The following is a 23,938-nucleotide window of genomic DNA, read 5'->3' as shown; positions in this document are numbered from 1 at the left end:
GCACTGTAGGAGTTCTTGCTGGGGGCTGGTGTTTCAGGGTTTATGGCAGTGCAGTGGTGTTCAGGCAGTATAGGGAGTCGTGCTGGGGGCGGTGTTTCAGGGTTCGGGGCAGTGCAGTGGTGTTCGGGCAGTGTAGGGATCGTGCTGGGGCTGGTGTTTCAGGGTTTATGGTAGTGCAGTGGTGTTCGGGCAGTGTAGGGGGTCGTGCTGGGGGTGGTGTTTCAGGGTTTAGGGCAGTGCAGTCGTGTTTGGGCATTGTAGGGGGTCGTGCTGGGGCTGGTGTTTTAGGGTTTAGGGCAGTGCAGTGGTGTTCAGGCAGCGTAGGGGGTCGTGCTGGGGTTGGTGTTTCAGGGTTTAGGGCAGTGCAGTGGTGTTCAGGCAGTGTAGAGGGTCGTGCTGGGGTTGGTGTTTCAGGGTTTAAGGCAGTGCAGTGGTGTTCGGAAAGTGTAGGGGGTCTTGCTGGGAGTGGTGTTTCAGGGTTTAGGACAGTGCAGTGGTGTTCGGGCAGTGTAGGGGGTCTTGCTGAGGATGGTGTTTCAGGGTTTAGGGCAGTGCAGTGGTGTTTGGGCAGTGTAGGGGGTCTTGCTGGCGGTGGTGTTTCAGGGTTTAGGGCAGTGCAGTGGTGTATGGGAAGTGTGCGTGGTCGTGCGGGTGTGGTGTTTCAGGGTTTAAGGCAGTGCAGTGGTGTTCAGGCAGTGTAGGGGGTCGTGCGCGGTGGACTTTAAGGATTTAAGGCAGTGCAGTGGTGTTCGGGCAATGTAGGGGGTCGTGCTGGGGTTGGTGTTTCATGGCTTAGGGCAGTGCAGTGGTGTTCGGGCAGTATAGGGGTCATGCTGGGGCTGGTGTTTCAGGGTTTAAGGCAGTGCAGTGGTGTTTGGGCAGTGTAGGGAGCCATGCTGGGGCTGGTGTTTCAGGGTTTAGGACAGTGCAGTGGTGTTCGGGCAGTGTAGGGGGTCGTGCTGGGGCTGGTGTTTCATGGTTTAGGGCAGTGCAGTGGTGTTCGGGCAGTATAGGGTTCCTGCTGGGGCTCGTGTTTCAGGGTTTATGGCAGTGCAGTGGTGTTCGGGCAGTGTAGGGAGCCGTGCTGGGGCTGGTGTTTCAGGGCTTAGGGCAGTGCAGTCGTGTTGGGGCATTGTAGGGGGTCGAGCTGGGGCTGGTGTTTCAGGGTTTAGGGCAGTGCAGTGGTGTTCGGGCAGTGTAGGGGGTCATGCTGGGGCTAGTGTTTCAGGGTTTAAGGTAGTGCAGTGGTGTTCGGGCAATGTAGGGGCTCATGCTGGGGCTGGTGTTTCAGGGTTTAGGGCAGTGCAGTGGTGTTCTGGCAGTGTAGGGGGTTGTGCTGGGGCTGGTGTTTCATGGTTTAGGCCAGTGCAGTGGTGTTCGAGCAGTGTAGGGGGTCCTGCTGGGGCTGGTGTTTAAGGGTTTAGGGCAGTGCAGTGGTGTTTAGAAGTGTAGGGGGTCTTGCTGGGGGTGGTCTTTCAGGATTTTGGGCAGTGCAGTGGTGTTCGGGCAGTGTAGGGGGTCGTGCTGGGTGTGGTGTTTCAGGGTTTAGGGCAGTGCAGTGGTGTTCGGGCAGTGTAGGGGGTTGTGCTGGGGCTGGTGTTTCAGGGCTTTGGTCAGTGCAGTGGTGTTCGGGCTGTGCAGGGAGTCATGCTGGGGCTGGTGTTTCAGGGTTTAGGGCAGTACAGTGGTGTTCGGGAAGTGTAGGGGGTCTTGCTGGGGGTGGTATTTCAGGGTTTTGGGCAGTGCAGTGGTGTTCGGGCAGTGTAGGGGGCTTGCTGGGGGTAGTGATTCAGGGTTTAGGGCAGTGCTGTTCAGGCAGTGCAGGGGGTCATTTTGGGGCTGGTGTTTCAGGGTTTAGGCCAGAGCAGCGGTGTTCGGGCAGTGTAGGGGGTCGTGCTGGGAGTGGTGTTTCAGGGTTTAGGGCAGTACAGTGGTGTTCGGGCAGTGTATGGAGTCATGCTGGGTGTGGTGTTTCAGGGTTTAGGGCAGTGCAGTGGTGTTCGGGCAGTTGAGGGGGTTGTGCTGCGGCTGGTGTTTCAGGGCTTTGGTCAGTGCAGTGGTGTTCGGGCTGTGCAGGGAGTCATGCTGGGGCTGGTGTTTCAGGGTTTAGGGCAGTACAGTGGTGTTCGGGAAGTGTAGGGGGTCTTGCTGGGGGTGGTATTTCAGGGTTTTGGGCAGTGCAGTGGTGTTCGGGCAGTGTAGGGGGCTTGCTGGGGGTAGTGATTCAGGGTTTAGGGCAGTGCTGTTCAGGCAGTGCAGGGGGTCATTTTGGGGCTGGTGTTTCAGGGTTTAGGCCAGAGCAGCGGTGTTCGGGCAGTGTAGGGGGTCGTGCTGGGAGTGGTGTTTCAGGGTTTAGGGCAGTACAGTGGTGTTCGGGCAGTGTATGGAGTCATGCTGGGGGTGGTGTTTCAGGGTTCAGGGCAGTGCAGTGGTGTTCTGGCACTGTAGGGGGTCTTGCTGGGGCTGGTGTTTCAGGGTTTTGGGCAGTGCAGTGGTGTTCGGGCACTGTAGGGGGTCTTGCTGGGAATGGTGTTTCAGGGTTTTGGGCAGTGCCGTTGTGTATGGGAAGTGTGGGTGGTCGTGCGGGTGTGGTGTTTCAGGGTTTAAGGCAGTGCAGTGGTGTTCAGGCTGTGTAGGGGGTCGTGCGGGGTGGACTTTAAGGATTTAAGGCAGTGCAGTGGTGTTCGGGCAATGTAGGGGGTCGTGCTGGGGCTGGTGTTTCATGGCTTAGGGCAGTGCAGTGGTGTTCGGGCAGTATAGGGGTCATGCTGGGGCTGGTGTTTCAGGGTTTAAGGCAGTGCATTGGTGTTTGGGCAGTGTAGGGAGCCATGCTGGGGGTGGTGTTTCAGGGTTTAGGACAGTGCAGTGGTGTTCGGGCAGTGTAGGGGGTTGTGCTGGGGCTAGTGTTTCATGGTTTAGGGCAGTGCAGTGGTGTTCGGGCAGTATAGGGTTCATGCTGGGGCTCGTGTTTCAGGGTTTATGGCAGTGCAGTGGTGTTCGGGCAGTGTAGGGAGCTGTGCTGGGGCTGGTGTTTCAGGGCTTAGGGCAGTGCAGTCGTGTTGGGGCATTGTAGGGGGTCGAGCTGGGGTTGGTGTTTCAGGGTTTAGGGCAGTGCAGTGGTGTTCGGGCAGTGTAGGGGGTCATGCTGGGGCTAGTGTTTTAGGGTTTAAGGTAGTGCAGTGGTGTTCGGGCAATGTAGGGGGTCATGCTTGGGCTGGTGTTTCAGGGTTTAGGGCAGTGCAGTGGTGTTCTGGCAGTGTAGGGGGTTGTGCTGGGGCTGGTGTTTCATGGTTTAGGGCAGTGCAGTGGTGTTCAAGCAGTGTAGGGGGTCCTGCTGGGGCTGGTGTTTAAGGGTTTAGGGCAGTGCAGTGGTGTTTGGAAGTGTAGGGGGTCTTGCTGGGGGTGGTCTTTCAGGATTTTGGGCAGTGCAGTGGTGTTCGGGCAGTGTAGGGGGTCGTGCTGGGTGTGGTGTTTCAGGGTTTAGGGCAGTGCAGTGGTGTTCGGGCAGTGTAGGGGGTTGTGCTGGGGCTGGTGTTTCAGGGTTTTGGGCAGTGCAGTGGTGTTCGGGCTGTGCAGGGAGTCATGCTGGGGCTGGTGTTTCAGGGTTTAGGGCAGTACAGTGGTGTTCGGGAAGTGTAGGGGGTCTTGCTGGGGGTGGTATTCCAGGGTTTTGGGCAGTGCAGTGGTGTTCTGGCAGTGTAGGGGGCTTGCTGGCGGTAGTTATTCAGGGTTTAGGGCAGTGGTGTTCAGGCAGTGCAGGGGGTCATTTTGGGGCTGGTGTTTCAGGGTTTAGGCCAGAGCAGCGGTGTTAGGTCAGTGTAGGGGGTCGTGCTGGGAGTGGTGTTTCAGGGTTTAGGGCAGTACAGTGGTGTTCGGGCAGTGTATGAAGTCATGCTGGGGGTGGTGTTTCAGGGTTTAGGGCAGTGCAGTGGTGTTCTGGCACTGTAGGGGGTCTTGCTGGGGCTGGTGTTTCAGGGTTTTGGGCAGTGCAGTGGTGTTCGGGCACTGTAGGGGGTCTTGCTGGGGCTGGTGTTTCAGGGTTTTGGGCAGTGCAGTTGTGTTCGGGCACTGTAGGGGTTCTTGCTGGGGGCTGGGGTTTCAGGGTTTATGGCAGTGCACTGGTGTTCGGGCAGTGTAGGGAGTCGTATTGGGGCTGGTGTTTCAGGGTTTAGGGCAGAGCAGTGGTGTTCGGGCAGTGTAGGGGGTCGTGCTGGTGCTGGTGTTTCAGGGTTTAGGGCAGTGCAGTGGTGTTCGGGCAGTGTAGGGGGTCATGCTGGGGGTGCTGTTTCAGGGTTTAGGGCAGTGCAGTGGTGTTTGGGCAGTGTAGGGGGTCATGCTGGGGCTGGTGTTTCAGAGTTTAGGGCAGTGCAGTGGTGTTCGGGCAGTGTAAGGGGTCTTGCTGGGGGTGGTGGTTCAGGGTTTACGGAAGTGCAGTGGTGTTCGGGCAGTGTAGGGGGTCGTTCGGGGGTGGTGTTTCAGGGTTTAAGGCAGTGCAGCGGTGTTCAGGCAGTGTAGGGAATCGTGTGGCGGTAGAGTTTCAGGGTTTAAGGCAGTGCAGTGGTGTTGGGGCTGTGTAGGGGGTCGTGTTGGGTCTGGTGTTTTTGGGTTTAGGGCAGTGCAGTGGTGTTCGGGCAGTGTAGGGGTCGTGCTGGGGCTGGTGTTTCAGGGTTTATGGCAGTGCAGTGGTGTTTGGGCAGTGTAGGGAGTCGTGCTGGGGCTGGTGTTTCAGGGTTTAGGACAGTGCAGTGGTGTTCGGGCAGTGTAGGGGGACGTGCTGGGGCGGGTGTTTCATGGTTTAGGGCAGTGCAGGGGTATTCGGGCAGTGTAGGGGGTCGTGCTGGGTCTGGTGTTTCAGGGTTTATGGCACTGCAGTGGTGTTTGGCCAGTGTAGGGGGTCGTGCTTGGGTTGGAGTTTCAGGGTTTAGGACAGTGCAGTGGTTTTCGGGCAGTGTAGAGGGTCTTGCTGAGGGTGGTGTATGAGGCTTTAGGGCAGTGCAGTGGTGTTCGGGCAGTGTAGGGGTTCGTGCTGGGGCTGGTGTTTCAGGGTTTAGGGCAGTGCAGTGTTGTACGGGCAGTGTAGGGGGTTGTGCTGGGCCTGGTGTTTCAGGATTTAGGGCAGTGCAGTTGTGTTTGAGCAGTGTAGGGGGTCGTGCTGGGTCTGGTGTTTCAGGATTTAGGGCAGTGCAGTTGTGTTTGAGCAGTGTAGGGGGTCGTGCTGGGTCTGGTGTTTCAGGGTTTATGGCAGTGCAGTAGTGTTCGGGCACTGTAGGGGGTCTTGCTGTGGCTGGTGTTTCAGGGTTTTGGGCAGTGCAGTTGTGTTCGGGCACTGTAGGAGATCTTGCTGGGGGCTGGTGTTTCAGGGTTTATGGCAGTGCAGTGGTGTTCGGGCAGTATAGGGAGTCATGCTGGGGCGGTGTTTCAGGGTTCGGGGCAGTGCAGTGGTGTTCGGGCAGTGTAGGGATCGTGCTGGGGCTGGTGTTTCAGGGTTTATGGTAGTGCAGTCGTGTTTGGGCATTGTAGGGGGTCGTGCTGGAGCTGGTGTTTTAGGGTTTAGGGCAGTGCAGTGGTGTTCAGGCAGCGTAGGGGGTCGTGCTGGGGTTGGTGTTTCAGGGTTTAAGGCAGTGCAGTGGTGTTCGGAAAGTGTAGGGGGTCTTGCTGGGGGTGGTGTTTCAGGGTTTTGGGTAGTACAGTGTTCTTCGGCAGTGTAGGGGGCTTGCTGGGGGTAATGTTTCAGGGTTTATGGCAGTGGTGTTTGGGCAGTGTCGGGGGCATGCTGGGGCTGGTGTTTCAGGGTTTAGGGCAGCGCAGTGGTGTTCGGGCAGCGTAGGGGGTCATGCTGGGTGTGGTGTTTCAGGGTTTAGGGCAGAGCAGTGGTGTTCGGGCAGTGTAGGGGGTCTTGCTCGGGTTTGTGTTTCAGGGTTTAGGGCAGTGGTGTTCGGGCAGTGTAGGGGGTCTTGCTGGGGGTGGTGTGTGAGGGTTTAGGGCACTGCAGTTGTGTTTGGGCAGTGTAAGGGGTCTTGCTGGGGGTGGTGTTTCAGGGATTATGGCAGTGCAGTGGTGTTCGGGCATTGTAGCAGGTCGTGCTGGGGCTGCTGTTTCAGGGTTTATGGCAGTGCAGTGGTATTCGGGAAGTGTAGGGAGTTGTGCTGGGGCTGGTGTTTCACGGTTTAGGGCAGTGCAGAGGTGTACGGGCAGTGTAGTGGGTCCTGCTGAGCCTGGTGTTTCAGGATTTAGGGCAGTGCAGTTGTGTTCGGGCAGTGTAGGAGGTCCTGCTGGGGCTGGTGTTTCAGGGTTTAGGGCAGTGCAGTGGTGTTCGGAAGTGTAGGGGGTCTTGCTGTGGGTGGTGTCTCAGGGTTTTGGGCAGTGCAGTGGTGTTCGGGCAGTATAGGGGGTCATGCTGGGTGTGGTGTTTCAGGGTTTAGGGCAGTGCAGTGGTGTCCGGGCAGTGTAGGGGGTTGTGCTGGGGCTGGTGTTTCAGAGTTTAGGGAAGTGCAGTGGTGTTCGGGCTGTGCAGGGGGTCATGCTGGGGCTGGTGTTTCAGGGTTTAGGGCAGTGCAGTGGTGTTCGGGAAGTGTAGGGGGTCTTGCTGGGGGTGGTGTTTCAGGGTTTTGGGCAGTGCAGTGGTGTTCGGGCAGTGTAGGGGGCTTGCTGGGGGTAGTGTTTCAGGGTTTAGGGCAGTGGTGTACGGGCAGTGTAGGGAGCCGTGCTGGGGCTGGTGTTTCAGGGCCTAGGATAGTGCAGTCGTGTTGGGGCATTGTAGGGGGTCGAGCTGGGGCTGGTTTTTCAGGGTTTAGGGTAGTGCAGTGGTGTTCGGGCAGTGTAGGGGGTCATGCTGGGGCTGGTGTTTCAGGGTTTAGGGCAGTGCAGTGGTGTTTGGGCAGTGTAGGGGGTCCTGCTGGGGCTGGTGTTTCAGGGTTTAGGGCAGTGCAGTGGTGTTCGGGGCAGTGTAGGGGGTCCTGCTGGGGCTGGTGTTTCAGGGTTTAGGGCAGTGCAGTGGTGTTCGGAAGTGTAGGGGTTCTTGCTGGGGGTGGTGTTTCAGGGTTTTGGGCAGTGCAGTGGTGTTCGGGCAGTGTAGAGGGTCGTGCTGGGTGTGGTGTTTCAGGGTTTAGGGCAGTGCAGTGGTGTTCGGGCAGTGTAGGGGGTTGTGCTGGGGCTGGTGTTTCAGAGTTTAGGGAAGTGCAGTGGTGTTCGGGCTGTGCAGGGGGTCATGCTGGGGCTGGTGTTTCAGGGTTTAGGGCAGTGCAGTGGTGTACGGGCAGTGTAGGGGGTTGTGCTGGGGCTGGTGTTTCAGAGTTTAGGGCAGTGGTGTTCTGGCTCTGTAGGGGGTCTTGCTGGGGCTGGTGTTTCACGGTTTTGGGCAGTGCAGTGGTGTTCGGGCACTGTAGGGTGTCTTGCTGGGGCTGGTGTTTCAGGGTTTTGGGCAGTGCAGTTGTGTTTGGGCACTGTAGGGGTTCTTGCTGGGGGCTGGTGTTTCAGGGTTTATGGCAGTGCAGTGGTGTTCGGGCAGTATAGGGAGTCATGCTGGGGCGGTGTTTCAGGGTTCGGGGCAGTGCAGTGGTGTTCGGGCAGTGTAGGGATCGTGCTGGGGCTGGTGCTTCAGGGTTTATGGTAGTGCAGTGGTGTTTGGGCAGTGTAGGGGGTCGTGCTGGGGGTGGTGTTTCAGGGTTTAGGGCATTGCAGTCGTGTTTGGGCATTGTAGGGGGTCGTGCTGGAGCTGGTGTTTTAGGGTTTAGGGCAGTGCAGTGGTGTTCAGGCAACGTAGGGGGTCGTGCTGGGGTTGGTGTTTCAGGGTTTAGGGCAGTGCAGTGGTGTTCAGGCAGTGTAGAGGGTCGTGCTGGGGTTGGTGTTTGAGGGTTTAAGGCAGTGCAGTGGTGTTCGGAAAGTGTAGGGGGTCTTGCTGGGGGTGGTGTTTCAGGGTTTTGGGTAGTACAGTGTTGTTCGGCAGTGTAGGGGGCTTGCTGGGGGTAATGTTTCAGGGTTTATGGCAGTGGTGTTTGGGCAGTGTCGGGGGTCATGCTGGGGCTGGTGTTTCAGGGTTTAGGGCAGCGCAGTGGTGTTCGGGCAGCGTAGGGGGTCATGCTGGGTGTGGTGTTTCAGGGTTTAGGGCAGAGCAGTGGTGTTCGGGCAGTGTAGGGGGTCTTGCTGGGGTTTGTGTTTCAGGGTTTAGGGCAGTGGTGTTCGGGCAGTGTAGGGGTCTTGCTGGGGGTGGTGTGTGAGGGTTTAGGGCACTGCAGTTGTGTTTGGGCAGTGTAAGGGGTCTTGCTGGGGGTGGTGTTTCAGGGATTATGGCAGTGCAGTGGTGTTCGGGCATTGTAGCAGGTCGTGCTGGGGCTGCTGTTTCAGGGTTTATGGCAGTGCAGTGGTATTCGGGCAGTGTAGGGAGTTGTGCTGGGGCTGGTGTTTCAGGGTTTAGGGCAGTGCAGAGGTGTACGGGCAGAGTAGTGGGTCCTGCTGAGCCTGGTGTTTCAGGATTTAGGGCAGTGCAGTTGTGTTCGGGCAGTGTAGGAGGTCCTGCTGGGGCTGGTGTTTCAGGGTTTAGGGCAGTGCAGTGGTGTTCGGAAGTGTAGGGGGTCTTGCTGTGGGTGGTGTCTCAGGGTTTTGGGCAGTGCAGTGGTGTTCGGGCAGTATAGGGGGTCATGCTGGGTGTGGTGTTTCAGGGTTTAGGGCAGTGCAGTGGTGTCCGGGCAGTGTAGGGGGTTGTGCTGGGGCTGGTGTTTCAGAGTTTAGGGAAGTGCAGTGGTGTTCGGGCTGTGCAGGGGGTCATGCTGGGGCTGGTGTTTCAGGGTTTAGGGCAGTGCAGTGGTGTTCGGGAAGTGTAGGGGGTCTTGCTGGGGGTGGTGTTTCAGGGTTTTGGGCAGTGCAGTGGTGTTCGGGCAATGTAGGGGGCTTGCTGGGGGTAGTGTTTCAGGGTTTAGGGCAGTGGTGTACGGGCAGTGTAGGGAGCCGTGCTGGGGCTGGTGTTTCAGGGCCTAGGACAGTGCAGTCGTGTTGGGGCATTGTAGGGGGTCGAGCTGGGGCTGGTTTTTCAGGGTTTAGGGTAGTGCAGTGGTGTTCGGGCAGTGTAGGGGGTCGTGCTGGGGCTGGTGTTTCAGGGTTTAGGGCAGTGCAGTGGTGTTTGGGCAGTGTAGGGGGTCCTGCTAGGGCTGGTGTTTCAGGGTTTAGGGCAGTGCAGTGGTGTTCGGGGCAGTGTAGGGGGTCCTGCTGGGGCTGGTGTTTCAGGGTTTAGGGCAGTGCAGTGGTGTTCGGAAGTGTAGGGGTTCTTGCTGGGGGTGGTGTTTCAGGGTTTTGGGCAGTGCAGTGGTGTTCGGGCAGTGTAGAGGGTCGTGCTGGGTGTGGTGTTTCAGGGTTTAGGGCAGTGCAGTGGTGTTCGGGCAGTGTAGGGGGTTGTGCTGGGGCTGGTGTTTCAGAGTTTAGGGAAGTGCAGTGGTGTTCGGGCTGTGCAGGGGGTCATGCTGGGGCTGGTGTTTCAGGGTTTAGGGCAGTGCAGTGGTGTTCGGGCAGTGTAGGGGGTTGTGCTGGGGCTGGTGTTTCAGAGTTTAGGGCAGTGGTATTCTGGCTCTGTAGGGGGTCTTGCTGGGGCTGGTGTTTCACGGTTTTGGGCAGTGCAGTGGTGTTCGGGCACTGTAGGGTGTCTTGCTGGGGCTGGTGTTTCAGGGTTTTGGGCAGTGCAGTTGTGTTTGGGCACTGTAGGGGTTCTTGCTGGGGGCTGGTGTTTCAGGGCTTATGGCAGTGCAGTGGTGTTCGGGCAGTGTAGGGAGTCGTGCTGGGGCTGGTGCTTCAGGGTTTAGGGCAGTGCAGTGGTGTTCGGGAGGTGTAGGGGGTCGTGCTGGTGCTGGTGTTTCAGGGTTTAAGGCAGAGCAGCGGTGTTCGGGCAGTGTAGGGGGTCATGCTGGGAGTGGTGTTTCAGGGTTTAGGGCAGTACAGTGGTGTTCGGGCAGTGTATGGAGTCATGCTGGGGGTGGTGTTTCAGGGTTTAGGGCAGTGCAGTGGTGTTCTGGCACTGTAGGGGGTCTTGCTGGGGCTGGTGTTTCAGGGTTTTGGGCAGTGCAGTGGTGTTCGGGCACTGTAGGGGGTCTTGCTGGGGCTGGTGTTTCAGGGTTTTGGGCAGTGCCGTTGTGTATGGGAAGTGTGGGTGGTCGTGCGGGTGTGGTGTTTCAGGGTTTAAGGCAGTGCAGTGGTGTTCAGGCAGTGTAGGGGGTCGTGCGGGGGTGGACTTTAAGGATTTAAGGCAGTGCAGTGGTGTTCGGGCAATGTAGGGGGTCGTGCTGGGGCTGGTGTTTCATGGCTTAGGGCAGTGCAGTGGTGTTCGGGCAGTATAGGGGTCATGCTGGGGCTGGTGTTTCAGGGTTTAAGGCAGTGCAGTGGTGTTTGGGCAGTGTAGGGAGCCATGCTGGGGGTGGTGTTTCAGGGTTTAGGAGAGTGTAGTGGTGTTCGGGCAGTGTAGGGGGTCGTGCTGGGGCTAGTGTTTCATGGTTTAGGGCAGTGCAGTGGTGTTCGGGCAGTATAGGGTTCATGCTGGGGCTCGTGTTTCAGGGTTTATGGCAGTGCAGTGGTGTTCGGGCAGTGTAGGGAGCCGTGCTGGGGCTGGTGTTTCAGGGCTTAGGGCAGTGCAGTAGTGTTGGGGCATTGTAGGGGGTCGAGCTGGGGCTGGTGTTTCAGGGTTTAGGGCAGTGCAGTGGTGTTCGGGCAGTGTAGGGGGTCATGCTGGGGCTAGTGTTTCAGGGTTTAAGGTAGTGCAGTGGTGTTCGGGCAATGTAGGGGGTCATGCTGGGGCTGGGGTTTCAGGGTTTAGGGCAGTGCAGTGGTGTTCTGGCAGTGTAGGGGGTTGTGCTGGGGCTGGTGTTTCATGGTTTAGGGCAGTGCAGTGGTGTTCGAGCAGTGTAGGGGGTCCTGCTGGGGCTGGTGTTTAAGGGTTTAGGGCAGTGCAGTGGTGTTTGGAAGTGTAGGGGGTCTTGCTGGGGGTGGTCTTTCAGGATTTTGGGCAGTGCAGTGGTGTTCGGGCAGTGTAGGGGGTCGTGCTGGGTGTGGTGTTTCAGGGTTTAGGGCAGTGCAGTGGTGTTCGGGCAGTGTAGGGGGTTGTGCTGGGGCTGGTGTTTCAGGGTTTTGGGCAGTGCAGTGGTGTTCGGGATGTGCAGGGAGTCATGCTGGGGCTGGTGTTTCAGGGTTTAGGGCAGTACAGTGGTGTTCGGGAAGTGTAGGGGGTCTTGCTGGGGGTGGTATTTCAGGGTTTTGGGCAGTGCAGTGGTGTTCGGGCAGTGTAGGGGGTCGTGCTGGGTGTGGTGTTTCAGGGTTTAGGGCAGTACAGTGGTGTTCGGGCAGTGTATGGAGTCATGCTGGGGGTGGTGTTTCCGGGTTTAGGGCAGTGCAGTGGTGTTCTGGCACTGTAGGGGGTCTTGCTGGGGCTGGTGTTTCAGGGTTTTGGGCAGTGCAGTGGTGTTCGGGCACTGTAGGGGGTCTTGCTGGGGCTGGTGTTTCAGGGTTTTGGGCAGTGCAGTTGTGTTCGGGCACTGTAGGGGTTCTTGCTGGGGGCTGGGGTTTCAGGGTTTATGGCAGTGCACTGGTGTTCGGGCAGTGTAGGGAGTCGTATTGGGGCTGGTGTTTCAGGGTTTAGGGCAGAGCAGTGGTGTTCGGGCAGTGTAGGGGGTCATGCTGGGGGTGCTGTTTCAGGGTTTAGGGCAGTGCAGTGGTGTTTGGGCAGTGTAGGGGGTCATGCTGGGGCTGGTGTTTCAGAGTTTAGGGCAGTGCAGTGGTGTTCGGGCAGTGTAAGGGGTCTTGCTGGGGGTGGTGGTTCAGGGTTTACGGAAGTGCAGTGGTGTTCGGGCAGTATAGGGGGTCGTGCAGGGGTGGTGTTTCAGGGTTTAAGGCAGTGCAGTGGTGTTCGGGCAGTGTAGGGGGTCGTTCGGGGGTGGTGTTCAGGCAGTGTAGGGAATCGTGTGGCGGTGGAGTTTCAGGGTTTAAGGCAGTGCAGTGGTGTTCGGGCTGTGTAGGGGGTCGTGTTGGGTCTGGTGTTTTTGGGTTTAGGGCAGTGCAGTGGTGTTTGGGCAGTGTAGGGGTCGTGCTGGGGCTGGTGTTTCAGGGTTTATGGCAGTGCAGTGGTGTTTGGGCAGTGTAGGGAGTCGTGCTGGGGCTGGTGTTTCAGGGTTTAGGACAGTGCAGTGGTGTTCGGGCAGTGTAGGGGGACGTGCTGGGGCGGATGTTTCATGGTTTAGGGCAGTGCAGGGGTATTCGGGCAGTGTAGGGGGTCGTGCTGGGTCTGGTGTTTCAGGGTTTATGGCAGTGCAGTGGTGTTCGGGCAGTGTAGGGGGTCGTGCTTGGGTTGGAGTTTCAGGGTTTAGGACAGTGCAGTGGTGTTCGGGCAGTGTAGAGGGTCTTGCTGAGGGTGGTGTATGAGGCTTTAGGGCAGTGCAGTGGTGTTCGGGCAGTGTAGGGGTTCGTGCTGGGGCTGGTGTTTCAGGGTTTAGGGCAGTGCAGTGTTGTACGGGCAGTGTAGGGGGTTGTGCTGGGCCTGGTGTTTCAGGATTTAGGGCAGTGCAGTTGTGTTTGAGCAGTGTAGGGGGTCGTGCTGGGTCTGGTGTTTCAGGATTTAGGGCAGTGCAGTTGTGTTTGGGCAGTGTAGGGGGTCGTGCTGGGTCTGGTGTTTCAGGGTTTATGGCAGTGCAGTAGTGTTCGGGCACTGTAGGGGGTATTGCTGTGGCTGGTGTTTCAGGGTTTTGGGCAGTGCAGTTGTGTTCGGGCACTGTAGGAGTTCTTGCTGGGGGCTGGTGTTTCAGGGTTTATGGCAGTGCAGTGGTGTTCGGGCAGTATAGGGAGTCGTGCTGGGGCAGTGTTTCAGGGTTCGGGGCAGTGCAGTGGTGTTCGGGCAGTGTAGGGATCGTGCTGGGGCTGGTGTTTCAGGGTTTATGGTAGTGCAGTGGTGTTTGGGCAGTGTAGGGGGTCGTGCTGGGGGTGGCGTTTCAGGGTTTAGGGCATTGCAGTCGTGTTTGGGCATTGTAGGGGGTCGTGCTGGGGCTGGTGTTTTAGGGTTTAGGGCAGTGCAGTGGTGTTCAGGCAGCGTAGGGGGTCGTGCTGGGGTTGGTGTTTCAGGGTTTAGGGCAGTGCAGTGGTGTTCAGGCAGTTTAGAGGGTCATGCTGGGGTTGGTGTTTCAGGGTTTAAGGCAGTGCAGTGGTGTTCGGAAAGTGTAGGGGGTCTTGCTGGGGGTGGTGTTTCAGGGTTTTGGGAAGTACAGTGTTGTTCGGCAGTGTAGGGGGCTTGCTGGGGGTAATGTTTCAGGGTTTATGGCAGTGGTGTTTGGGCAGTGTCGGGGGTCATGCTGGGGCTGGTGTTTCAGGGTTTAGGGCAGCGCAGTGGTGTTCGGGCAGCGTAGGGGGTCATGCTGGGTGTGGTGTTTCAGGGTTTAGGGCAGAGCAGTGGTGTTCGGGCAGTGTAGGGGGTCTTGCTGGGGTTTGTGTTTCAGGGTTTAGGGCAGTGGTGTTTGGGCAGTGTAGGGGGTCTTGCTGGGGGTGGTGTATGAGGGTTTAGGGCACTGCAGTTGTGTTTGGGCAGTGTAAGGGGTCTTGCTGGGGGTGGTGTTTCAGGGATTATGGCAGTGCAGTGGTGCTCGGGCATTGTAGCAGGTCATGCTGGGGCTGCTGTTTCAGGGTTTATGGCAGTGCAGTGGTATTCGGGCAGTGTAGGGAGTTGTGCTGGGGCTGGTGTTTCAGGGTTTAGGGCAGTGCAGAGGTGTACGGGCAGTGTAGTGGGTCCTGCTGAGCCTGGTGTTTCAGGATTTAGGGCAGTGCAGTTGTGTTCGGGCAGTGTAGGAGGTCCTGCTGGGGCTGGTGTTTCAGGGTTTAGGGCAGTGCAGTGGTGTTCGGAAGTGTAGGGGGTCTTGCTGTGGGTGGTGTCTCAGGGTTTTGGGCAGTGCAGTGGTGTTCGGGCAGTATAGGGGGTCATGCTGGGTGTGGTGTTTCAGGGTTTAGGGCAGTGCAGTGGTGTCCGGGCAGTGTAGGGGGTTGTGCTGGGGCTGGTGTTTCAGAGTTTAGGGAAGTGCAGTGGTGTTCGGGCTGTGCAGGGGGTCATGCTGGGGCTGGTGTTTCAGGGTTTAGGGCAGTGCAGTGGTGTTCGGGAAGTGTAGGGGGTCTTGCTGGGGGTGGTGTTTCAGGGTTTTGGGCAGTGCAGTGGTGTTCGGGCAGTGTAGGGGGCTTGCTGAGGGTAGTGTTTCAGGGTTTAGGGCAGTGGTGTACGGGCAGTGTAGGGAGCCGTGCTGGGGCTGGTGTTTCAGGGCCTAGGATAGTGCAGTCGTGTTGGGGCATTGTAGGGGGTCGAGCTGGGGCTTGTTTTTCAGGGTTTAGGGTAATGCAGTGGTGTTCGGGCAGTGTAGGGGGTCGTGCTGGGGCTGATGTTTCAGGGTTTAGGGCAGTGCAGTGGTGTTTGGGCAGTGTAGGGGGTCCTGCTGGGGCTGGTGTTTCAGGGTTTAGGGCAGTGCAGTGGTGTTCGGGGCAGTGTAGGGGGTCCTGCTGGGGCTGGTGTTTCAGGGTTTAGGGCAGTGCAATGGTGTTCGGAAGTGTAGGGGTTCTTGCTGGGGGTGGTGTTTCAGGGTTTTGGGCAGTGCAGTGGTGTTCGGGCAGTGTAGAGGGTCGTGCTGGGTGTGGTGTTTCAGGGTTTAGGGCAGTGCAGTGGTGTTCGGGCAGTGTAGGGGGTTGTGCTGGGGCTGGTGTTTCAGAGTTTAGGGAAGTGCAGTGGTGTTCGGGCTGTGCAGGGGGTCATGCTGGGGCTGGTGTTTCAGGGTTTAGGGCAGTGCAGTGGTGTTCGGGCAGTGTAGGGGGTTGTGCTGGGGCTGGTGTTTCAGAGTTTAGGGCAGTGGTATTCTGGCTCTGTAGGGGGTCTTGCTGGGGCTGGTGTTTCACGGTTTTGGGCAGTGCAGTGGTGTTCGGGCACTGTAGGGTGTCTTGCTGGGGCTGGTGTTTCAGGGTTTTGGGCAGTGCAGTTGTGTTTGGGCACTGTAGGGGTTCTTGCTGGGGGCTGGTGTTTCAGGGCTTATGGCAGTGCAGTGGTGTTCGGGCAGTGTAGGGAGTCGTGCTGGGGCTGGTGCTTCAGGGTTTAGGGCAGTGCAGTGGTGTTCGGGAGGTGTAGGGGGTCGTGCTGGTGCTGGTGTTTCAGGGTTTAGGGCAGAGCAGCGGTGTTCGGGCAGTGTAGGGGGTCATGCTGGGAGTGGTGTTTCAGGGTTTAGGGCAGTACAGTGGTGTTCGGGCAGTGTATGGAGTCATGCTGGGGGTGGTGTTTCAGGGTTTAGGGCAGTGCAGTGGTGTTCTGGCACTGTAGGGGGTCTTGCTGGGGCTGGTGTTTCAGGGTTTTGGGCAGTGCAGTGGTGTTCGGGCACTGTAGGGGGTCTTGCTGGGGCTGGTGTTTCAGGGTTTTGGGCAGTGCCGTTGCGTATGGGAAGTGTGGGTGGTCGTGCGGGTGTGGTGTTTCAGGGTTTAAGGCAGTGCAGTGGTGTTCAGGCAGTGTAGGGGGTCGTGCGGGGGTGGACTTTAAGGATTTAAGGCAGTGCAGTGGTGTTCGGGCAATGTAGGGGGTCGTGCTGGGGCTGGTGTTTCATGGCTTAGGGCAGTGCAGTGGTGTTCGGGCAGTATAGGGGTCATGCTGGGGCTGGTGTTTCAGGGTTTAAGGCAGTGCAGTGGTGTTTGGGCAGTGTAGGGAGCCATGCTGGGGGTGGTGTTTCAGGGTTTAGGAGAGTGCAGTGGTGTTCGGGCAGTGTAGGGGGTCGTGCTGGGGCTAGTGTTTCATGGTTTAGGGCAGTGCAGTGGTGTTCGGGCAGTATAGGGTTCATGCTGGGGCTCGTGTTTCAGGGTTTATGGCAGTGCAGTGGTGTTCGGGCAGTGTAGGGAGCCGTGCTGGGGCTGGTGTTTCAGGGCTTAGGGCAGTGCAGTAGTGTTGGGGCATTGTAGGGGGTCGAGCTGGGGCTGGTGTTTCAGGGTTTAGGGCAGTGCAGTGGTGTTCGGGCAGTGTAGGGGGTCATGCTGGGGCTAGTGTTTCAGGGTTTAAGGTAGTGCAGTGGTGTTCGGGCAATGTAGGGGGTCATGCTGGGGCTGGTGTTTCAGGGTTTAGGGCAGTGCAGTGGTGTTCTGGCAGTGTAGGGGGTTGTGCTGGGGCTGGTGTTTCATGGTTTAGGGCAGTGCAGTGGTGTTCGGGCAGTGTAGGGGGTCCTGCTGGGGCTGGTGTTTAAGGGTTTAGGGCAGTGCAGTGGTGTTTGGAAGTGTAGGGGGTCTTGCTGGGGGTGGTCTTTCAGGATTTTGGGCAGTGCAGTAGTGTTCGGGCAGTGTAGGGGGTCGTGCTGGGTGTGGTGTTTCAGGGTTTAGGGCAGTGCAGTGGTGTTCGGGCAGTGTAGGGGGTTGTGCTGGGGCTGGTGTTTCAGGGTTTTGGGCAGTGCAGTGGTGTTCGGGCTGTGCAGGGAGTCATGCTGGGGCTGGTGTTTCAGGGTTTAGGGCAGTACAGTGGTGTTCGGGAAGTGTAGGGGGTCTTGCTGGGGGTGGTATTTCATGGTTTTGGGCAGTGCAGTGGTGTTCGGGCAGTGTAGGGGGCTTGCTGGGGGTAGTGATTCAGGGTTTAGGGCAGTGGTGTTCAGGCAGTGCAGGGGGTCATTTTGGGGCTGGTGTTTCAGGGTTTAGGCCAGAGCAGCGGTGTTCGGGCAGTGTAGGGGGTCGTGCTGGGAGTGGTGTTTCAGGGTTTAGGGCAGTACAGTGGTGTTCGGGCAGTGTATGGAGTCATGCTGGGGGTGGTGTTTCCGGGTTTAGGGCAGTGCAGTGGTGTTCTGGCACTGTAGGGGGTCTTGCTGGGGCTGGTGTTTCAGGGTTTTGGGCAGTGCAGTGGTGTTCGGGCACTGTAGGGGGTCTTGCTGGGGCTGGTGTTTCAGGGTTTTGGGCAGTGCAGTTGTGTTCGGGCACTGTAGGGGTTCTTGCTGTGGGCTGGGGTTTCAGGGTTTATGTCAGTGCACTGGTGTTCGGGCAGTGTAGGGAGTCGTATTGGGGCTGGTGTTTCAGGGTTTAGGGCAGAGCAGTGGTGTTCGGGCAGTGTAGGGGGTCATGCTGGGGGTGCTGTTTCAGGGTTTAGGGCAGTGCAGTGGTGTTTGGGCAGTGTAGGGGGTCATGCTGGGGCTGGTGTTTCAGAGTTTAGGGCAGTGCAGTGGTGTTCGGGCAGTGTAAGGGGTCTTGCTGGGGGTGGTGGTTCAGGGTTTACGGAAGTGCAGTGGTGTTCGGGCAGTATAGGGGGTCGTGCAGGGGTGGTGTTTCAGGGTTTAAGGCAGTGCAGTGGTGTTCGGGCAGTGTAGGGGGTCGTTCGGGGGTGGTGTTCAGGCAGTGTAGGGAATCGTGTGGCGGTGGAGTTTCAGGGTTTAAGGCAGTGCAGTGGTGTTCGGGCTGTGTAGGGGGTCGTGTTGGGTCTGGTGTTTTTGGGTTTAGGGCAGTGCAGTGGTGTTTGGGCAGTGTAGGGGTCGTGCTGGGGCTGGTGTTTCAGGGTTTATGGCAGTGCAGTGGTGTTTGGGCAGTGTAGGGAGTCGTGCTGGGGCTGGTGTTTCAGGGTTTAGGACAGTGCAGTGGTGTTCGGGCAGTGTAGGGGGACGTGCTGGGGCGGATGTTTCATGGTTTAGGGCAGTGCAGGGGTATTCGGGCAGTGTAGGGGGTCGTGCTGGGTCTGGTGTTTCAGGGTTTATGGCAGTGCAGTGGTGTTCGGGCAGTGTAGGGGGTCGTGCTTGGGTTGGAGTTTCAGGGTTTAGGACAGTGCAGTGGTGTTCGGGCAGTGTAGAGGGTCTTGCTGAGGGTGGTGTATGAGGCTTTAGGGCAGTGCAGTGGTGTTCGGGCAGTGTAGGGGTTCGTGCTGGGGCTGGTGTTTCAGGGTTTAGGGCAGTGCAGTGTTGTACGGGCAGTGTAGGGGGTTGTGCTGGGCCTGGTGTTTCAGGATTTAGGGCAGTGCAGTTGTGTTTGAGCAGTGTAGGGGGTCGTGCTGGGTCTGGTGTTTCAGGATTTAGGGCAGTGCAGTTGTGTTTGAGCAGTGTAGGGGGTCGTGCTGGGTCTGGTGTTTCAGGGTTTATGGCAGTGCAGTAGTGTTCGGGCACTGTAGGGGGTATTGCTGTGGCTGGTGTTTCAGGGTTTTGGGCAGTGCAGTTGTGTTCGGGCACTGTAGGAGTTCTTGCTGGGGGCTGGTGTTTCAGGGTTTATGGCAGTGCAGTGGTGTTCGGGCAGTATAGGGAGTCGTGCTGGGGCAGTGTTTCAGGGTTCGGGGCAGTGCAGTGGTGTTCGGGCAGTGTAGGGATCGTGCTGGGGATGGTGTTTCAGGGTTTATGGTAGTGCAGTGGTGTTTGGGCAGTGTAGGGGGTCGTGCTGGGGGTGGCGTTTCAGGGTTTAGGGCATTGCAGTCGTGTTTGGGCATTGTAGGGGGTCGTGCTGGGGCTGGTGTTTTAGGGTTTAGGGCAGTGCAGTGGTGTTCAGGCAGCGTAGGGGGTCGTGCTGGGGTTGGTGTTTCAGGGTTTAGGGCAGTGCAGTGGTGTTCAGGCAGTGTAGAGGGTCATGCTGGGGTTGGTGTTTCAGGGTTTAAGGCAGTGCAGTGGTGTTCGGAAAGTGTAGGGGGTCTTGCTGGGGGTGGTGTTTCAGGGTTTTGGGAAGTACAGTGTTGTTCGGCAGTGTAGGGGGCTTGCTGGGGGTAATGTTTCAGGGTTTATGGCAGTGGTGTTTGGGCAGTGTCGGGGGTCATGCTGGGGCTGGTGTTTCATGGTTTAGGGCAGCGCAGTGGTGTTCGGGCAGCGTAGGGGGTCATGCTGGGTGTGGTGTTTCAGGGTTTAGGGCAGAGCAGTGGTGTTCGGGCAGTGTAGGGGGTCTTGCTGGGGTTTGTGTTTCAGGGTTTAGGGCAGTGGTGTTTGGGCAGTGTAGGGGGTCTTGCTGGGGGTGGTGTATGAGGGTTTAGGGCACTGCAGTTGTGTTTGGGCAGTGTAAGGGGTCTTGCTGGGGGTGGTGTTTCAGGGATTATGGCAGTGCAGTGGTGTTCGGGCATTGTAGCAGGTCATGCTGGGGCTGCTGTTTCAGGGTTTATGGCAGTGCAGTGGTATTCGGGCAGTGTAGGGAGTTGTGCTGGGGCTGGTGTTTCAGCGTTTAGGGCAGTGCAGAGGTGTACGGGCAGTGTAGTGGGTCCTGCTGAGCCTGGTGTTTCAGGATTTAGGGCAGTGCAGTTGTGTTCGGGCAGTGTAGGAGGTCCTGCTGGGGCTGGTGTTTCAGGGTTTAGGGCAGTGCAGTGGTGTTCGGAAGTGTAGGGGGTCTTGCTGTGGGTGGTGTCTCAGGGTTTTGGGCAGTGCAGTGGTGTTCGGGCAGTATAGGGGGTCATGCTGGGTGTGGTGTTTCAGGGTTTAGGGCAGTGCAGTGGTGTCCGGGCAGTGTAGGGGGTTGTGCTGGGGCTGGTGTTTCAGAGTTTAGGGAAGTGCAGTGGTGTTCGGGCTGTGCAGGGGGTCATGCTGGGGCTGGTGTTTCAGGGTGTAGGGCAGTGCAGTGGTGTTCGGGAAGTGTAGGGGGTCTTGCTGGGGGTGGTGTTTCAGGGTTTTGGGCAGTGCAGTGGTGTTCGGGCAGTGTAGGGGGCTTGCTGGGGGTAGTGTTTCAGGGTTTAGGGCAGTGGTGTACGGGCAGTGTAGGGAGCCGTGCTGGGGCTGGTGTTTCAGGGCCTAGGATAGTGCAGTCGTGTTGGGGCATTGTAGGGGGTCGAGCTGGGGCTTGTTTTTCAGGGTTTAGGGTAATGCAGTGGTGTTCGGGCAGTGTAGGGGGTCGTGCTGGGGCTGATGTTTCAGGGTTTAGGGCAGTGCAGTGGTGTTTGGGCAGTGTAGGGGGTCCTGCTGGGGCTGGTGTTTCAGGGTTTAGGGCAGTGCAGTGGTGTTCGGGGCAGTGTAGGGGGTCCTGCTGGGGCTGGTGTTTCAGGGTTTAGGGCAGTGCAGTGGTGTTCGGAAGTGTAGGGGGTCTTGCTGGGGGTGGTGTTTCAGGGTTTTGGGCAGTGCAGTGGTGTTCGGGCAGTGTAGAGGGTTGTGCTGGGTGTGGTGTTTCAGGGTTTAGGGCAGTGCAGTGGTGTTCGGGCAGTGTAGGGGGTTGTGCTGGGGCTTGTGTTTCAGAGTTTAGGGAAGTGCAGTGGTGTTCGGGCTGTGCAGGGGGTCATGCTGGGGCTGGTGTTTCAGGGTTTGGGGCAGTGCAGTGGTGTTCGGGCAGTGTAGGGGGTTGTGCTGGGGCTGGTGTTTCAGAGTTTAGGGCAGTGGTGTTCTGGCTCTGTAGGGGGTCTTGCTGGGGCTGGTGTTTCACGGTTTTGGGCAGTGCAGTGGTGTTCGGGCACTGTAGGGTGTCTTGCTGGGGCTGGTGTTTCAGGGTTTTGGGCAGTGCAGTTGTGTTTGGGCACTGTAGGGGTTCTTGCTGGGGGCTGGTGTTTCAGGGCTTATGGCAGTGCAGTGGTGTTCGGGCAGTGTAGGGAGTCGTGCTGGGGCTGGTGCTTCAGGGTTTAGGGCAGTGCAGTGGTGTTCGGGAGGTGTAGGGGGTCGTGCTGGTGCTGGTGTTTCAGGGTTTAGGGCAGTGAAGTGGTGTTCGGACAGTATAGGGGTCGTGCTGGGTCTGGTGCTTCAGGGTTTAGGGCAGTGCAGTGGTGTTCAGGCAGTGTAGGGGGTCATGCTGGGGGTGGTGTTTCAGGGTTTAGGGCAGTGCAGTGGTGTTCTGGCAGTGTAGGGGTGTTAGAATCCGGGATCTCTGGTTGGCGCAGATATGCACTTGCGACAAGCAGGGACCCTTTCCTCTAAGTCAGGGCGTAGGATTACCTCTTTAAAAATAATCCCTGCTCACCGTCTAGGTAACGTGGCGCGAGCAGTCAGGCTAGTTTCCAGAGGGCATAAGGTTATGCATTCCAGATGTCCCACACAACAATCACCAACCCACCACACAGAGACACAAGGCTGTATTTATGTAAAAATAAAGTTCTTTATATAAAAGATTTCTTTACGCAGGCATTCAAAAATACAGTTCTCTACTTAAATGAGGTTCCAGTTACTTGTATCACTTTTAGGTAGTCCATAGTTCCTAAAATGGCACTTTTCTACTTAAAATAGGCTTCTTAGGGGTATTGTGCGCTTCGTAGCGCCTCCGGTACGCTTCGTACCGTTGTTTGGACGCGTCGTGCCGTTTCTCACGCTTCCCGCGCACTCTGGACGTGAACCGTACGGACCGTACCCTCGTAGGTACGCATCGTACACGTCCGGTACGCCTCTTGCTGAACCTCACGCTTCCCGCGTGAGCACCGTCAATGTATTTAATGCTGTATGGGCCGTACCTTCGTCGGGACGCCTCGTACAGCTGGTTCGCACGTTGCCAAAGTTCACGCTTCACGCGTGTGAAGCGAAGCGGGACGATCGCCGTACACAGCGAAGGAAGCTGTGTACAGGGGCGCTGCACTGCACAGTAACTTTTCTTGGGGGGCAATTTTTGTGGCGGCTCCAGAAGTCCGTCGAGGGGTGTCCCACGTCGCGGTGCTGTCCCTTGAGGTCAGTGGATGGCGATGCTTCGTGGGGCACTTCCAGGCTTCCAGGCACACAACAAAGTTCAGAAGCAGGAGGGGCAGCTCGGGGGTGATCTTTCAGCGCGGCGCGCTGTCGGCTTCGCTCAGGTGATGAACAGTGCGTCGCAGGTCCTTACAATGAACTCCACGGCCAGGGGTCGCAGAGACTCGGCACTTGGAGCCTGGTCAGTCTCTTCCTTATGTTGCGAGCTACGGCTCGGGGGGCAGTTGCTTGCTGTGCTTGGGCCAGGCAGGCAGGCCTTTACTGTGCTCACAGCAGCCCCGGTGGCAGAAGTTGCGGTGCTCAGATGAGGGGCACACAGGTTCTCTGGGGTCAGCGTTTTGCAGAATCACCTCCAGCAGCTTCTCTTCTTCCAGGGGAAAGGTAGCGCCCACTGCTCCTGGGGCGCAGTTCAGGGGGCAAGTTCACAAGCAAGCCCTTGGAGATTGTTTGTAAAGCACAAGTTGAATAAAAGTCTTTTCCTGTCCTTTCAGCAGCAAGGCACCCACCACAGGCCAGTCTCTCAGGCTTAGAGACAGTACTCCTCCATGCAGCTTTTCCAGGTCCTTCTCTTCAGGCAGAGTTTCTTCTTGGCGCAAACAGGATCTGATTTCTTAGGAGCAGGGCTCCTTCTTTTATAGCAAGTTTCTTTTGTTCTTTGTCGCCAGGGGGCCTGGGCCTGGCTCAGTCCAGTTTTGGAGCACTTTGTTGTGGTGACTCTGCTCTTTCCTTTCAGCAGCAGGGCAGAGACATCAGCCGCTCCACAGGGGGCGGAGCCGGCATTGTGGTGGCAGAGCACAGGTCTATTCAGAGTCAAGGTGTACTCCTCCCACCCATCCTGGTGTAATCTCTCTACCCACCACCTGGCAGCCAGCCTGTCTCTTGGAATTCCCCAGCCCTGCTCCTTACTGTTGCTAGGCAGAACACACACACACACAGCAGAGGCGGACGGAATGGCCAGATCAGTAAATACTAATTTTCTAAAAGTAGTATTTACAAACGCAGGATATTAAAATAAACTTTACTAAAAGAAGTATTTTATTATTCTGAGTTCAGGCATACTAAACTTGACTTTCTACCATGCTCTTTGAGTCCACTGGGATTACAGCGTGTAGTAATTCCAGCAGCCCATTCTGGCCTATGGAGAGCAGGTAGCCTTCAATAGTGAAAAACGAAAATGGCTGTAATTCACTATTAAGACATGCCACACACATCAGGGCATGTCCTACCTCATGCCTACAATGGACCCTGCCCTTGGGCCTACCAGAGGGGTGACTAATATGTAGTTAAGGGAAGGTTTAGGGACTGGCAAGTGGGTGCACTTGCGCAGTCAGCGCGACAGTACCAGACTGCACGCAGGTTCTGCAGTGGCAGACCTTAGACACATTTTACTAGGCCGCTTCTGTGGGTGGCACAACCAGTACTGCAAGCCCACCAGCAGCATTTGTATTTACAAGCCCTGGCACTCCTGGTGCACTTTACTAGGGGCTGATAGTAAACCAAAAAAGCCAAACATGGACACCAATCAATGTATACATTTTACCATAGGGAGAGCATATGCACCTTAGCACTGATCAGCAGTGGTAAGGTGCCCAGAGTCATAAAACAGCCAACAACAGGTCAAAAAAAATCACGGAGGAAGGCAAAAAGTTTAGGGATGACCCTGCAAAAAGGGCCAAGTACAACAAGGGGGTCGTGCTGGGGCTGGTGGTTCAGGGTTTAGGGCAGTGAAGTGCTGTTCGGGAAGAGTAGGGGGTCGTGCTGGGTCTGGTGTTTCAGGGTTTAAGGCAGTGCAGTGGTGTTCGGGCAGTGTAGGGGATCGTGTTGGGTCTGGTGTTTCAGGGTTTATGGCAGTGCAGAGGTGTTCGGGCAGTGTAGGGGTCGTGCTGGGGCTGGTGTTTCAGGGTTTATGGCAGTGCAGTGGTGTTCGGGCAGTGTAGAGAGTCGAGCTGGGGCTGGTGTTTCAGGGTTTAGGGCAGTGCAGTGGTGTTCGGGCAGTGTAGGGGTCGTACAGGGGCTGGTGTTTCAGGGTTTATGGTAGTGCAGTGGTGTTCGGGCAGTGTAGGGGGTCGTGCTGGGGGTGGTGTTTCAGGGTTTAGTGCAGTGCAGTCGTGTTTGGGCATTGTAGGGGGTTGTGCTGGGGCTGGTGTTTTAGGGTTTAGGGCAGTGCAGTGGTGTTCAGGCATTGTAGGGTGTCGTGCTGGGGTTGGTGTTTCAGGGTTTTGGGAAGTACAGTGGTGTTCGGCAGTGTAGGGGGCTTGCTGGGGGTAATGTTTCAGGGTTTAGGGCAATGGTGTTCGGGCAGTGTCGGGGGTCATGCTGGGGCTGGTGTTTCAGGGTTTAGGGCAGTGCAGTGGTGTTCGGGCAGCGTAGGGGGTCATGCTGGGTGTGGTGTTTCA

The sequence above is a fragment of the Triturus cristatus genome, chromosome 1_1 (genome assembly GCF_964204655.1).
Source record: "Triturus cristatus chromosome 1_1, aTriCri1.1, whole genome shotgun sequence".
Classification (NCBI taxonomy): Eukaryota; Metazoa; Chordata; class Amphibia; order Caudata; family Salamandridae; genus Triturus; species Triturus cristatus.
The sequence above is the reverse complement of the archived record's forward strand: the minus strand, read 5'-3'. Positions refer to the sequence as shown.